Source organism: Balaenoptera ricei, chromosome 2, assembly GCF_028023285.1.
Source record: "Balaenoptera ricei isolate mBalRic1 chromosome 2, mBalRic1.hap2, whole genome shotgun sequence".
NCBI classification, from domain to species: domain Eukaryota; kingdom Metazoa; phylum Chordata; class Mammalia; order Artiodactyla; family Balaenopteridae; genus Balaenoptera; species Balaenoptera ricei.
The window spans coordinates 186,530,637-186,544,957 of record NC_082640.1 but is presented as its reverse complement, the minus strand read 5'-3'; the positions used below and the strand labels follow the sequence as shown (position 1 = coordinate 186,544,957).

Here is a 14,321-nt window from a genome sequence, read left to right as displayed (position 1 = left end):
CCTGCTGCACCAAGTGGTTCCCCGTCCCTAATTCCTAAGTGGAGACAGCGTGTTTTGTCGCAGAAAGAAGCAAGAGTTTTGCTGTCCAGAACCCACTTGCTGTTTGCACACAAGCCAGTCATGTCCCGAGGTGGCCTGCAGGTGGAGCCAGTGCACGCCGCCAGCCTGTCGTCGCCAGGCTTCCTGTGGGCACTGAGCACAGATGTGGGACTGCTTGGAGCTGTGCTGGGCACGGGGCGGGGGGGGTGCGGGGGGGCACCCTGTTCAGAACAGCGCTCGGGCGGTGCCGACAGAAGAGGCGTCTGTCTACAGAAGCAGAGAGGGCCTCGAACTCACCCGCGGGCAGGAGCAGCCAGTTTCCAGATGGAGCTCCAAGGAGGCCCTTTATCCTGAGGTCCACGCATCCCGCCCATCCGTGCTTCGTCAGTGTTCTTCAGAGTGGCCTGTGGAGGACCCTAAAGGCAGAGGGAGGAGAACACGGTCCCAGCATCTGAAGGGGTAACTTTCAACCATGTGTTTCAGCCACCAGGGAGCCTCCGGAGGAGGCATGTGTTTCTTGCTTGTCACTGTATTAATATATCCCGGGGTGCGTGCGCCCCAGTCGAGCTGTGCGGCGCCTGTAAGATGATTGATCATAAATTGCAGGTTTGGGACTTCCCTGGTGGCACAGTGGTTGAGAGTCCACCTGCCAATGCAGGGGACATGGGTTCGAGCCCTGGTCCGGGAAGATCCCACATGCCGCGGAGCAACTAAGCCCGTGCGCCACAACTACTGAGCCTGCACTCTAGAGCCCACAAGCCACAACTACTGAAGCCCGCGTGCCTAGAGCCCGTGCTCTGCAACAAGAGTAGCCACCGCAATGAGAGGCCCATGCACCGCAACTAGAGAAAGCCTATGTGCGGCAACAAAGACCCAACATAGCCAAAAATAAATAAATAAATAAATAATTTTTTAAAAAATTTCAGAAATAAAAAGCAGAGGACTTTCTGAAAAAGAATAAAAATAAATAGCAGATTTATGTAAAGGACACTAATTCATCTCTTTCCACCTGGTATCTCACATAGGACCAGGCATTCGTAGTAGGCACTCAGTGAAAGCAAAAGCTTGTTCTTTGAGAAGATAAATAAAATGGACAAACACTCTAGCCAGACTGGTGAAGAAAAAATAAAGGGAGAAGAAAAAAGTAATATCAGGAATGAGGGAGGTGCCATTACTACAGATTCTAAAGATATTAAAAGGATAAGGGAATATCACAAAGAGCTTGAAACCAGAAAATTCTACAGGGTGTATGAAATGGACAAGTTCCTTGTGAGACACAAACCACTGAAGCTCACTCAAGAAGAATGGAGAACCTAAATAGCTCTATATCAAAGAAATTTAATCTGTAGTTGAAAACTTTCTCAGAAAACTCCAGGCTCAGATGGCTTCCCTGATGAGTTACACCAAATATTGAAGAATGAAATAATACCAATTGTACACAAATTCTTCCTTAATAGAACAGGGGGAAACACTCCCCAACTCATTCTGTGAGATCAGCACCAGCATGATTCAAAAGTAGAACAACATTAAGAGAAAACTATAGACCAATATTCCTCTTGAACATAGATGCCAAATTTTTAAACAAAATTTTAGCAAATTGAATCCAATCAAAAGTAAAAAGTCATGACCAAGGAAGGGTTGGTTTAACATTCAAAAATCAATGAGAGGGCTTCCCTGGTGGTGCAGTGGTTGAGAATCCGCCTGCCAATGCAGGGGGCACGGGTTCGAGCCCTGGTCTGGGAAGATCCCACATGCCGCGGAGCAACAAAGCCCATGCGCCACAACTACTGAGCCTGCGCGTCTGGAGCCTGTGCTCCGCAACAAGAGAGGCCGCGATAGTGAGAGGCCCGCGCACTGCGATGAAGAGTGGCCCCCGCTCACCGCAACTAGAGAAAGCCCTCGCACAGAAACAGAGACCCAACACAGCCATAAATAAATAAATAAATTAATAAAAAAAAAAAAAATCAATGAGAAAGAAAAAAAAAAAAAATCAATGAGATCTGGATTTTAATCAATGGCAACATTCAATAGAGAGAACGGAGAGAAACTGAGATGTTTAAGAAACCCTGAATAGGAGCAGGCTTAAGGTTACGCTGGCAGGTTCCCCAAGAGAAAGAATCTGGCAAACAGCAGAGAACCTACTGATTCTTAAGAACAAAGACTAATGACATAATCCTCAGCTGACTGACTGATAATCTATCTACAACATTGTTTTCTCCAGGGAGCAGGGATTACTGGCATATTTTTTAATATACATGCTGACCTATATTTGTAAGTGCACATGTTAATGCTGAAACTAAAATAGTAGTAGTGGGGGAGGGATGGAGTGGGAGGTTGGGGTTAGCAGATGTAAGCTTTTATATATTGAATAGATAAACAACAAGGTCCTACTGTGTAGCACAGAGAACTATATTCAATATCCTATGGTAAACCATAATGGAAAAAAATGTTTAAAAAAGAATGTGTATATACATGTATATATGTGTATGTATGTATGTATAATTGAATCACCTTGCTGTACAGCAGTAATTAACACAACACTGAAAATCAGCTGTATTTCAATAAGAAAAAAATAGTAGTAGTTGTTTCTTAGGGCAGTATGCTGTTATGTGTAGCAGAAATAAGGTGTTCTTTGCTTAACTAAAAAAAAAAAAAAATCAATGTAGCTCACCATATTAATACAATAACAAGGAAAAACAATACCATCTCAATAGATGCAAAAAAAAAAGCATTAGACAAAATTAAACATCCATTCGTGTAATGTTTCTCAGCAAAGTAGGGATGAAACGTGACATCCACAATATAAGTGCATCTAGGACTTCCCTGGTGGCGCAGTGGTTAAGAATCCACCTGCCAATGCAGGGGACGTGGGTTCGAGCCCTGGTCCGGGAAGATCCCACATGCTGCAGAGCAGCTAAGCCCATGCACCACAACTACTGAGCCTGTGCTCTAGAGCCTGTGAGCCACAACTACTGAACCCATTTGCTGCAACTACTGAAGCCCACGCACCTAGAGCCTGTGTGCCACAACAAAGAGAAGCCACCACAATGGGAAGCCCGTGTACCACAACGAAGAGTACCCCTGCTCACTACAACTAGTGAAATCCCACGCGCAGCAGCAAAGACCCAATGCAGCCAAAAATGAATAAATAAATAAATTTATTTAAAAAAAATATATATAAGTGCATGTATAAAAAGCTTTCAGCTGGGCTGCCCTGGTGGCGCAGTGGTTAAGAATCCACCTGCCAATGCAAGGGACATGGGTTCGAGCCCTAGTCTGGGAAGATCCCACGTGCTGCAGAGCAACTAAGCCCGTGCGCCACAACTGCTGAGCCTGCACTCTAGAGCCCACAAGCCACAGCTACTGAGCCTGCACTCTAGAGCCCACGAGCCACAGCTACTGAGCCCGTGCGCCACAACTACTGAAGCCCATGCGCCTAGAGCCTGTGCTCTGCAACAAGAGAAGCCACCTCAATGAGAAGCTTGCGTACCGCAGCGAAGAGTAGCCCCTGCCCGCTGCAACTAGAGAAAGCCCACACGCAGCAACAAAGACCCAACACAGCCTAAAATAAATTTTTTTAAAAATTGTTTGTTTACATCCCCTTTCTGATGTTTCATTGTTAGTGTAAAGAAATACAACCCATTTCTGTATGTTAAACTTGTATCCTGCAATCTTGCTGAATTCATTTATCAGTTATAGTAGTGTTTGTATGGAGTCTTTAGGGTTTTCTATATATAGTATTCTGTCATCTGCATATAATGACAATTTTACCTCTTCCCTGCCAATTTGACTACCGTTTTTTTTTTTTTCTTGTCTAATTGCTATGGCTAAGACTTCCAATACTGTGTTGAAGAAAAGTGGTGAAAGTGGGCATCCTTTATCTTATTCCAGATTTTAGGGGGAAGGCTTTCAGCATTTCACCATGGAGTGTTATATTGGCTGTGAGTTTGTCATAAATAGCTTTTATTATTTGAGATATATTCCCTCTGTTCCACTTTTGTAAGGGTTTTTATCATGAATAGATGTTGAATTTTATCAGATGCTTTTTCTGCATCTATTGAGATGATCATGTGGTTTTTATCTTTTCTTTTGTTGATGTGGTGTAACACATTGATTGATTTGCGTATGTTGAATCATCCTTGTGCCCCTGGGGTGAATCCAACTTGGTCATGGTGTATGATCTTTTTTATGTGTTGTTGGATTCAGTTTGCTAATTTTGTTTTAATATAAATTTATTTATTTATTTATTTATTTTGGCTGCATTGGGTCTTTGTTGCACATGGGCTTTCTCTAGTTGCGTTGAGCGGGGGCTACCCTTCGTTGTGGTGCGCAAGCCCCTCATTGTGGTGGCTTCTCCTGCAGAGCACGGGCTCTAGGTGTGCAGGCTTCAGTAGTTGTGGCACATGGGCTCAGAAGTTGTGGCTCGTGGGCTCTAGAGCACAGGCTCAGTAGTTGTGGTGCATGGGCTTAGTTGCTCCGTGGCATGTGGGATCTTCCCGGACCAGGGCTCAAACCCGTGTCCCCTGCATTGGCAGGCGGGTTCCTAACCACTGTGCCACCAGGGAAGTCCAGTTTGCTAATATTTAGTCGAGAATTTTTTGCATCTATATTCATCAAAGATATTGGCCAGTAATTTTCTTTTTTGGTGATGTCTTTGTCTGGGTTTGATATCAGGGTGATGGTGGCTTCATATAATGTCTTCGGAAGTGTTCCCTCTTCAGTCTTTTGGAAGAGTTTGAGAAGAATTGGTATAAATTCATCTTTGTATGTTTGGTAGAATTCGCTTGTGAAGCCATCTGGTCCTGGACTTTTGTTTGTAGGGAGGTTTTTTTTGTTTTGTTTTAATTTATTTATTTTATTTATTTATTTTTGGCTGCATTGGGTCTTCATTGCTGTGCAGGGGCTACTCTTCGTTGCGGTGTGTGGGCTTCTCATTGCGGTGGCTTCTCTTGTTGTGGAGCATGTGCTCTAGAGTGCAGGCTCAGCAGTTGTGGCGCACGGGCTTAGTTGCTCCACGGCATGTGGGATATTCCTGGACTAGGGCTCAAACCCGTGTCCCCTGCATTGGCAGGCGGATTCTTTTTTTTTTTTTTTTTTAATTTATTTATTAGTTTTGGCTGTGTTGGGTCTTCGTTGCTCTGTGTGGGCTTTTTCTAGTTGCAGTGAGCGGGGGCTACTCTTCGTTGCGGTGCACGGGCTTCTCGCTGTGGTGGCTTCTCTTGTTGCACAGCATGGGCTCCAGAGTGCACGGGCTTCAGTAGATGCGGCGCGTGGGCTCAGTAGTTGTGGCTCGTGGGCTCTAGAGCGCAGGCTCAGTAGTTGTGGCGCATGGGCTTAGTTGCTCCGCGGCATGTGGGATCCTCCCGGACCAGGGCTTGAACCCGTGTCTCCTGCATTGGCAGGCGGATTCTTAACCACTGCGCCACCAGGGAAGCCCCCTGTAAGGAGTTTTTTTATTACAGATTTTATTTCACATTTAGTGATCGGTCTTTTCAAGTTGTCTGTTTCTACTATATTCAGTTTTGGTGGGCTGTATGTTTCTAGAAAGTTGTACATTTCTTCTAGGTTGTCAAATTTGTTGCCATATGATAATTCATAGTGTTCTCTTATGGTGTTTTGTGCTTCTGCAGTATCAGTTGTGATTTCTCCTCTTTCATCTCTTGTTTTGTTTATTTGGGTTTTCTCTTTTCGTCATGGTGAGCCTTTGCCCAGCATTCTCCAGCTCTTCCTGAGCCGAGGGACAGCACAGGAAGCCCCAAGATGGAATCCACACCTCCTGCTCTCACCATGTTTTGCATACACCCTTCTGGTGTCACTAAGCTTTTATTTTTTTTTTAATTGAAGTGTAGTTAATTTATAATGTGTTAGTTTCAAGTGTATAGCACAGTGATTCAATTATATATGCATATATATATCTCTCTCTATATATATTCTTCTTCAGATTCTATTCCATTATGGGTTATAATCACTAAACTCTTGTAATTATTACATATCTTCCTTGGTAGATGAAAAGAATTTCTTAAAAGAATTACAAGGATGTTTTCCTTCCCAGCTTGAAGGGTCTGTGGAGGACTCAGGTGGGGTGGGTGCTCTCACTGCTGCCCCAGACCCCTGGGATCTGCTCATGGCCCTGAGTGCCCTCCCGGCTTTGCTGGCCTCCCCCATTGCAGCCCCTGCAAAGTTGCTTCTGGGGGCTGGCCCAGGGAGGAGCCAGGAGTGCCGGGAGCTCACGTCCCCCAGGGCGGCACTCCCCTGAGGACCCCCCGGATTGGCTTCTTCCTCTTCCAGAGTGTTACAAAGCCTGCTCACCTCCACCCTCGCAGTCTCCCCTGGGGCCACTTCCGCAAGAAGCCACCCGCACCTGCATCCTCTCCTGGGAGTCAGCTTCTGACCACTCATCCTGAGCCTCCAGACACCTTTCAAATGAACGTGACAGGAATCGCAGGGGTGCCCAGTACACGGCCCTGCACACAGGTACCTCGGCTTGGCAGCCATGCCTCTGCTCTCTCCCCTGACCTTCATATCACCTTCCTTCAGGTGACTTGGTACCCCAGCCTGGGGCTTGGGAACGTCACAGCGGACCTGCCAGTGTCCTGAAGTATCCAGGAGACTGGCTGGGGCCCAGCGCCTCCCCCACCCCACAAAGGGACTACTGTGGGGAGCACAGAGGAGCCGCCTGTCCTGGAGGCTGGGGTTCTACCTCCTGCGAACAATGGCCGGACTCAGTGCAGACACTGCCATTGAAGTGCGGGCATTCTGTCTTTTGAAAAGGGCAGAGAGGAGCCTTGTGTTTGCATCTCCTCTCTGGCCTCAAAACCCAGTGGCTTTTCCAGTGAAACCAGCACTGTGGCCTCCCGTGCCCTCACCCGGGGAGCCGGAGCAGCTCCAAAGTCCATCCCGTGTGCTGAGGTGCCACTGGCCTCAGAGCCTCTGCCAGCCATCGAAGTGGGGTCCCTGGGTCCCCATCCCTGCCAAGAACCCCTTTCCACAGGTGAGCTGTGCCCTGAGCCCCAGGCACTGCCTAGAGGTCTCCACACCCCACCTTCACGAAGGAAGCAGGGCTCTGCCCTCACTCCCCAGATCCCTGCCCTCGAGCCCCAGCACCCTGGAGACAGTCGTCCAGGAGAGGTGGTTCAGGCGCACTGGACGGGGCTGCAGTCCCCTTCCAAAAGGAAGCAGGTGCAGAGTGATTGAAAATACGTCCTCTCTGAAATGGCTTCAGCCACAGCGGTGGCTCTCATAGAGTGGGGTCCCGGGGCCACTGCAGCAGCGGCAGCATCTGGGAACCGGTAGGAAATGCAGGTCCTCAGGCCCCGCCCAGACCTGTGGCATCACACACTCGGGCAGGCAGCAGCCTGTGCTTTAAGGAGCCCTCGAGGAGCTTCTGATCACACAAGTTCAAGACCCTCGGAAGAGCCTGCCTCTGAAGGAAGCCTGGAGCAGAGGCTCCAGCAAGGTCGTCAGCCGCCTGCAGTTCTGCCCAGTCAGTGAGTCACAGGTGAGCACAGCAGGTTTTCCTAACACAGGGCCCGGCGCCCAGGTGTCACCGGGGAAGAGCTGCATATCTGAACGCTTGCTTCCCTTCCCTCCCCGCGATCCCTGGCCAAGGCTGGGAGCCCCACCGCACCAGTGCCTGGGGGCCACAGTTAGTCTTGTGGCCCTAAGGTCAATTTCTGGTAACCTGGAGGGTGGCCTTGGGCCCAGTGTCATCTCGCCTCCAGCCCCCTGGTGCATCCAGTTAGCAGGCTGAGCTGGCCCCCTGCCTCCTAGCCACTGTTTGAGCGCAAAGCTGGGCATCAAAGGTCCTGCCTTGCTGCCCGGCTCTGTCCCCTCTCCAGGAGATGGACTGTCTTCCAGTCCCCAGTTTGCAGTCAAATACAGGCACAGCACAGAGGGAGCTAGTGTCACCACTGGCCAGGACCTCCCCGGGCCCTTCCCACCCACACTGTCCCTCTGTTCACCAGGCCCCTCCCACAGGTGGGCCACCTGCACCCAACACCTACAGCCAGGTGCTAGCATCCCAGCATGTGAGCCAATGCGAGCTGACCTACATTTACCTGAAGGTGCCCATTGGACTGGCACAGAGCCAGCCTCGTGTGCAGGGGACAGCCCGACTCCACTCCTGCCCCTCCTGTCAACCGAGGCAGACCGGAAGGAGACCAGGCTCCAGTGTCCACAGACGTCCATCCCAAGATGCTCTCACTTGGCTTGTCCTCACGTCGGCCTGGGCACGACAGGATCCCTGGGGAACCCAAGGAAAGCATTGGGGCCCCCGGGCCTCCTGGAAGCAGAACTGGATCTGGGAGAAGGAAGGTCACGGCATCCCTCAGGCCTCCCCCTGCTAGCATTTCTTCTCCCTGGTGCCTGTTCTGCCCACTCTTCTCCTCCTCCTGGTCTTGGCCCGAGGATGAGGTCATGGTGCCGTGCGGGGCCCATGTGACATTTTGCTGCATTACCCTCCTCCCCGGGGCATCTCCCCTCCTCTCTTCCTGGTCCAGATACCTGAGGGGGACATCTGACTGGCCCAGCCCATCTTTCTGCACCAGGCTACAGGGCATGGCCAGCCTGTGCGTGAGCTGCCTTCAGGTCAGGTGTCCACCTGATCCAATCGGTGTGACAAGCAGAGACTAGCAGCCAGCTTTCCTTCACGACAGCTCTGACCATCACCTCTCACTGCATCATTGACTGGGCTTTGAAAATTTTGATTGTAAATGCCCCCAAGTTCGTGAAGTTATATTTAACCCTTAAAGATTGATGTGTCAAGTATGTCAACCCAATGATCCTGACCTAGAAGTCCAGGTTTGGTGGCAGTTGCTGTGGGTGTGTGCTGGGCCCTGGTGCCAGGGGCTTGTCTGGACATCTGCATGCCCCCTTCTCCGGCTAGGAGCCCAAGTTCACTCGTATTCTCTCCAAGTGGGAACTGAACAGACCAGAGGAAAACACGTGTTTGCTGAGCCTCTGGTTTCACTTCCCAGACAGCGAGGACTCGCTGGTCACCTCCACTCTTCTTCAGGGAAGATGGAGGCTGGCCCTCAGGACCAGGGTTCTCAGGGTGAACCTGGGGTCCGGGTGATGGCCACGGCCAGCCTCTCTTTGACTGCCACGGGGAGTGGTTAATAAACACCTGGGCTGGCGGAGGGATGCCTTTCTTCCAGGAAATTAGTTCAGGAGAGCTTGGTGGCCTGGATCAAGTCTCCTGTTAAAGAGTAACTTACACCCCATATTACATTTGAGTCCCGGGAGTAAATATCCAGGGGAAGTGTTTATTTTAACAGGTGAACAAAGCATCCTTTGTGGGCCAGCTCTGCCAGCGCCAGGATCTCCTTTGATAGCAACTGGCTGGCACAGCCCCTGGGAACATGCAGCCTTGTGGTTGACCAGTTAACCACTCTCCGGGTGGGTTTATCCACTCTGGTCTTTGCTTTCCCAAGCATGGGATTGATGGAGCTGTCAGCACCCCCTCCAGACCGTCCACATCAGAGTGGGATGGGATCTCTCTCCCCTCGTCTGGAGTGAAGGTGTTGTGCGCCCTCAGAGTGGGCCGTCCAAACCTGAACTTCTAGGTCAGGGTTGTTGGGTTGACACCCCATGTACCACCTCTCTAGGGTCTCGCGGTGTCTCCCAGACCCTCCTGGAAGCAGCTCCACAGATCTGCTGGCTCTAAACCCTCCCCACTGGCTGCACCTCTGTGCGTCCCAGGAGGGAGCTTTGCTAAAATACACTTTTCCTGGGCCCCAGCCTGGATGACTCAATTAAATTCCTGGGGGTGAGAGTCTGGCACTTGTACTTAAAAAAAAAAAAAGAAAAAAGAAAAAAACCTCCTTTGTCTGATTCAAAACAATGTAGGGAGAAGGGGAACTGGGTAGAGTATAAATAAAACAAGATGGGCATGAGTTGATGGTTGATATGGGGATATGAAAGTTCAGTATAAATCCTGTCTACTTATGTAAAAAGTTTGGTGTAAAATATTAACAATGTTTCACATAATGAAAGTTTTAAAAAAATGCTCCCCAAGAGATTCTGCTCTGCAGCCGAACTGAGAACGCCAAAAGTGAGCCCCACGGGATTTGATGGGAGTAAGTCGGCTTGGGCAAGATACCGACTCAGAAAGCAGAGCTGCTCCTGACCCCGATGCAGCAGCCTGTGGTCAGCTCCACTCCGTTCCTTCTGAACACCGGGCTCCGTCAGATCCAGGTAACGGTGTGTGAGATGGAATCTGAGAGTCTCCACTGTAGGTCAGGAAGCCTGAAGGGCCAGCGGTAGCTGGTCCAAGTCATGCAGCCAGGAGAGCAGGAGGGCCTGGGGTGCACGGAACCTGCAGACCAAGCCCAAGGACGCTCCTCCCTGGGACTCTTTTGGGAAGGCCCCGACTGACGGCCTGCTGGCAGCGATGCCCCGAGCCGCTGGGCACAAGTGGCCTTGTCAATAAGCCAGTGGCCTCCAAGGGGACAGGCACAAGGTGGTCAGGTGGGGCGCAGCCCTGGGAAACCAGGCCGAGAATGTTGCATGGGCGCTGGCGCCATGGACACACCCTGGCCGCACCCACCCCACCCCTCGGGATTGCCCTGGCCTCTTTCAGCCAAATGCCTGGGAAGTGGGTCAGCTGAGGCAGGCGCATGTGGGGAGCGTGGGGCAAGGTCCATCACCCGGCAGGTGCTCCTAAGTCTGGGGAGGTTTGGTGACTTCCCGCCACAGGTGGGCAGGCCAGCAGTGAGTCAGGAGGAAGCAGCGCGCTGAGGAGGCTGGAGGCCACTTCCCTGCGTCCTTCCACCTCCTTGGGAAGCCTGCCCCAATTTGCACCTTGGCCGGCTCGGCCTTCGTGGGAAGCACTGCAGGCCACACCCTGGGCCTGCCCGGGTGGCCTGGTCTTTCTGGCACGTGCCTCACCCTGACCTAAGTCCTGGGGAATGAGCACCCGGCAGAGGCCACCCAGAGCTGGTGTCATGGGGATGTGGGGGATGGACGTGGGCAGGACCTGCCCCTGCCCCTGGGCCCGCCTGGCATGGCAGTGGGCCCGGGCCATGTGTCCTGGAGGACAGGGCCCACTCAGTCATCGCCCAGCCCTGAGCACCCTGGCCACAGAGGCTCCGGGGAGTCGGCCCCGGAAGGGAGAGTGAGCGTGTGGCTGGACGGGGCCTGCAGAATTCCTCGGCTTCCAGCTGAGTGCCAGCTTCCCCCCTGATCCATCTGGAATCGCTGAGACTCCCAGAGGCCCTGACTGATTTCCTCCCTCGGGCATCTGGGCTCTGCCCTTGGGGTCCCCTTCACCTGCCACTCCTTTCTTTGTGCTCCACACTCACCACTCCCACCTGCCCCTCTCCCAGTCCCTGCCAGACCGGACCCTCACACAGCTGGAGGTGACGCCGGGCAAGTCACCCAACCTCTCTGAGCCTCAACTTCCTCATCCGTAAAGTGGGCGTGCTGACTCCTGTGGGGGCCATTGCTGCAGCCTTGGGTCCTCCGCAGCAGACGCAGGTCATAAGGAAGGTCTATGCGCACTGACAGAATCTCCAAGATTTAGTCTGCTCAAGGGAAAAGCAGTTTACAGCATGATACATACAGAGCGACACCCTTTGAGTTTAAACACACACACAGGCGCAAAACTCAAACTATGTGTTTATATAGGCACGAGCTTGTATATCAGTAAAAATCCGGCAAAGTAGGCACCAAAACAAAACAGGGAATATACCGGGAGTCGGGGGGCACAATAAAGGGGCTTGATCAAGATGGACTTGGATTTTATTGGTAACACTTTGATTTATATGAGACTGTGTTCAAGAATTAACTGTGTGGGACTTCCCTGGTGGCATAGTGGTTAAGAATCGCCTGCCAACACAGGGGACACGGGTTCGAGCCCTGGTCTGGGAAGGTCCCATATGCCGCGGAGCAACTAAGCCCATGCACCACAACTACTGAGCCTGCACTCTAGAGCCCGCAAGCCACAACTACTGAGCCCATGTGCCACAACTATTGAAGCCCGTGCACCTAGAGCCTGTGCTCCGCAACAAGAGAAGCCCTTGCAATAATAAGCCCGCGCACTGCAACGAAGAGTAGCCCCCACTCGCCGCAACTAGAGAAAGCCTGTGTGCAGCAACGAAGACCCAACATAGCGAAAAATAAATTAATTTTTTTAAAAAAAGAATTACTGTGTGATTTCAAATAAGTAAAAATGTAAATTGCACCCTTCTTGCAAGGGCAAGAAGAATTACACCCTGAGAGACTAACGCAGCCCTGCCCTCCTGCCTGGCTTCTCTCACCTTCTTGGCACCTCCGTTCCAGAAACCGTCCCCCAGCCAGGCGAGTTATTCACTCAACAAGCAGGTGCTGCCGCCGCCTCTATGCTGGCCTCGGTCTGGACTCTGGGTCAGAGGTGGTTCCGAGGTGGGCCTGGCCTGACCTGGACGGGCTCCCAGCCCAGAGGGACACTGCAGGCAGCCTTGACGCCCAGCTCGGCTTCCACATGTGTCTCCTAAATGTTTGGAGGTGCCAGAAAACCCAGCAATAGTATTTTTCAGGCCAAACACCCATGAATAAACATTTTCTTCCAAAAAGAAAGTTTGTCAGACCAAGATTAATTAGCCAAACAGTAAAACATGCAGCAAAACTAAAGGAGGCCAGATAACCTGCACCCCAACACCAATGAAGTCACAGGAAACGGGTGACTTGGAGGCTTTTTCAAGCCCCTGCAACCCCCCTGCAAGGTGTTCTGAACTTGAGACCCTCCTAGCGGACCCCTTAGGCACCAGCGTTGATTGCAGTGCCCACCAGCATTCTGCACTTGGCCCTCCCCCTTCTCAGCACCCGCCCCTGTCTGATATCCTTTCCCATTCCCTACTCTCAGCCCAAACCAGGCCCAGGCGTCTCTAAGCCAAGTGTGCCCATGATCTACCTGTCCCCGGGGCACGGTTGGCAAACACAGAAGGCCTGCTCTGGGCCAGATGGTGGGGGCGCAGCATCCAGACACAAGCACATCTTCCCAGATCAGCCCAGGGGCTCTGGGAGATTCCCCAGATCTGGCCACCCTCGCCCGAAGTTTCACACCTAGGCCTGGGAAAAATGTGTGTGTCGGGTTCGGTGGAATGCAGTCCCCAGGAGGTCACACCCGCTGCCTGGTCACCGCTGGGCTCTGGGAGCCCCTGCTCACTGAAGGTGGGCGGCAGCATGGTGTCCACAGCATCAGGGCCTGGAGAGCCGAGTGTGGGCGGGGAGCTGGGAGACGGGGGAAGGGCTTGGAATGGTTCAAGTCAAATTCAGCCACTTAGTACTGCGTGGCTTTGGACATGTGAACATCGTCCCCCAAGCCTCAGTTTCCTTATCTGTGAAATGGAGTGGTGATGGTCACATCAGCAGCTCACGGTGAGACTTCATGAGAATGAATTAGGTGATCTGTGTTCCTCAGCACATGATGGTTTGGGTTGGGCGAAGGGGCTCGTCACTAAAATCAGGGCCACAAAAATGTACAGCACAGAGTTCCTCTGCAGGACCCCTGTCTCCCGTGCTCCCCAGAGGAGCCTCACGCACGCAGCCCAGCCTAGGTCTTCAGGTGCCTGCGCGTGGATGAAAGGGGCCACCCCGCGCCTGCCAGCTCTCAGTGGCCTCCCCTAACCCCGGGAAGCACCAGGGCATCAGAGCAGCCCAGCCCTTGTCCCACCCCCAGCCCCAGATCCGGCAGCAGGAAGCAGCTGGAGAAGCAAGATGGGCAGTCGCCCTGTGGGCTGCGGCCACCAGCGGCTGGGGGACTGTGCCAGCATCTGCTCTTTGCCCCCACTCCTGCCCTCACCTCCCAGGACTGTGCAGAAAATACCCTCATTTTTGGTCAGCTTTAGGTTGGGAGGGCCGGGGTGCAGACGCTGTCTGTCTGCCAGCAGCCTTACCCAGCTGTGTCCCAAAGGACGGTGACTAAATCCTTTTTGTCATCCTGCTGCTGATACTGATGAATTGCGATGGGCTGCGTCACCTCCCCATCCATGAACCATGAACCAAGCGAATAGCACCACCCACTCAGTGCTCACAGGTTTTTATCATGAGCTTGGATCGCTTCCGTAATCAAAAAATGACAACAGGGCACTTTAAAAACAATAGAGTAATAATCCCCCAGCCCAGCCAGCCAGGGCAGCATCAGTGAGATCGCGTGGGGAGGGGCTTCCTGAGCTCCCGGCCGTTCAGTGTCCAGACATCCCACACCAGCAGCCTGAGCACCCACGATGGGCACTGGTGTTGTTACCACGATCACAGTCACAGCGGCCGGGCCTCGAGGAAGCCGCAGGCTGGTTCAGCTCCCA

The 14,321-nt window shown here is 52.0% G+C and overlaps 1 long non-coding RNA gene across 1 annotated transcript; it reads left to right on the top strand.

The window, feature by feature from the left end:
* The first annotated feature begins 6,456 nt into the window (after positions 1 to 6,456).
* Positions 6,457 to 12,559, top strand: LOC132360027 (uncharacterized). Its single transcript, XR_009501040.1, has 3 exons — positions 6,457 to 7,537; positions 8,004 to 10,233; positions 11,364 to 12,559. It is a non-coding gene; the product is annotated as an uncharacterized LOC132360027 (long non-coding RNA).
* Positions 12,560 to 14,321: the final 1,762 nt, after the last annotated feature.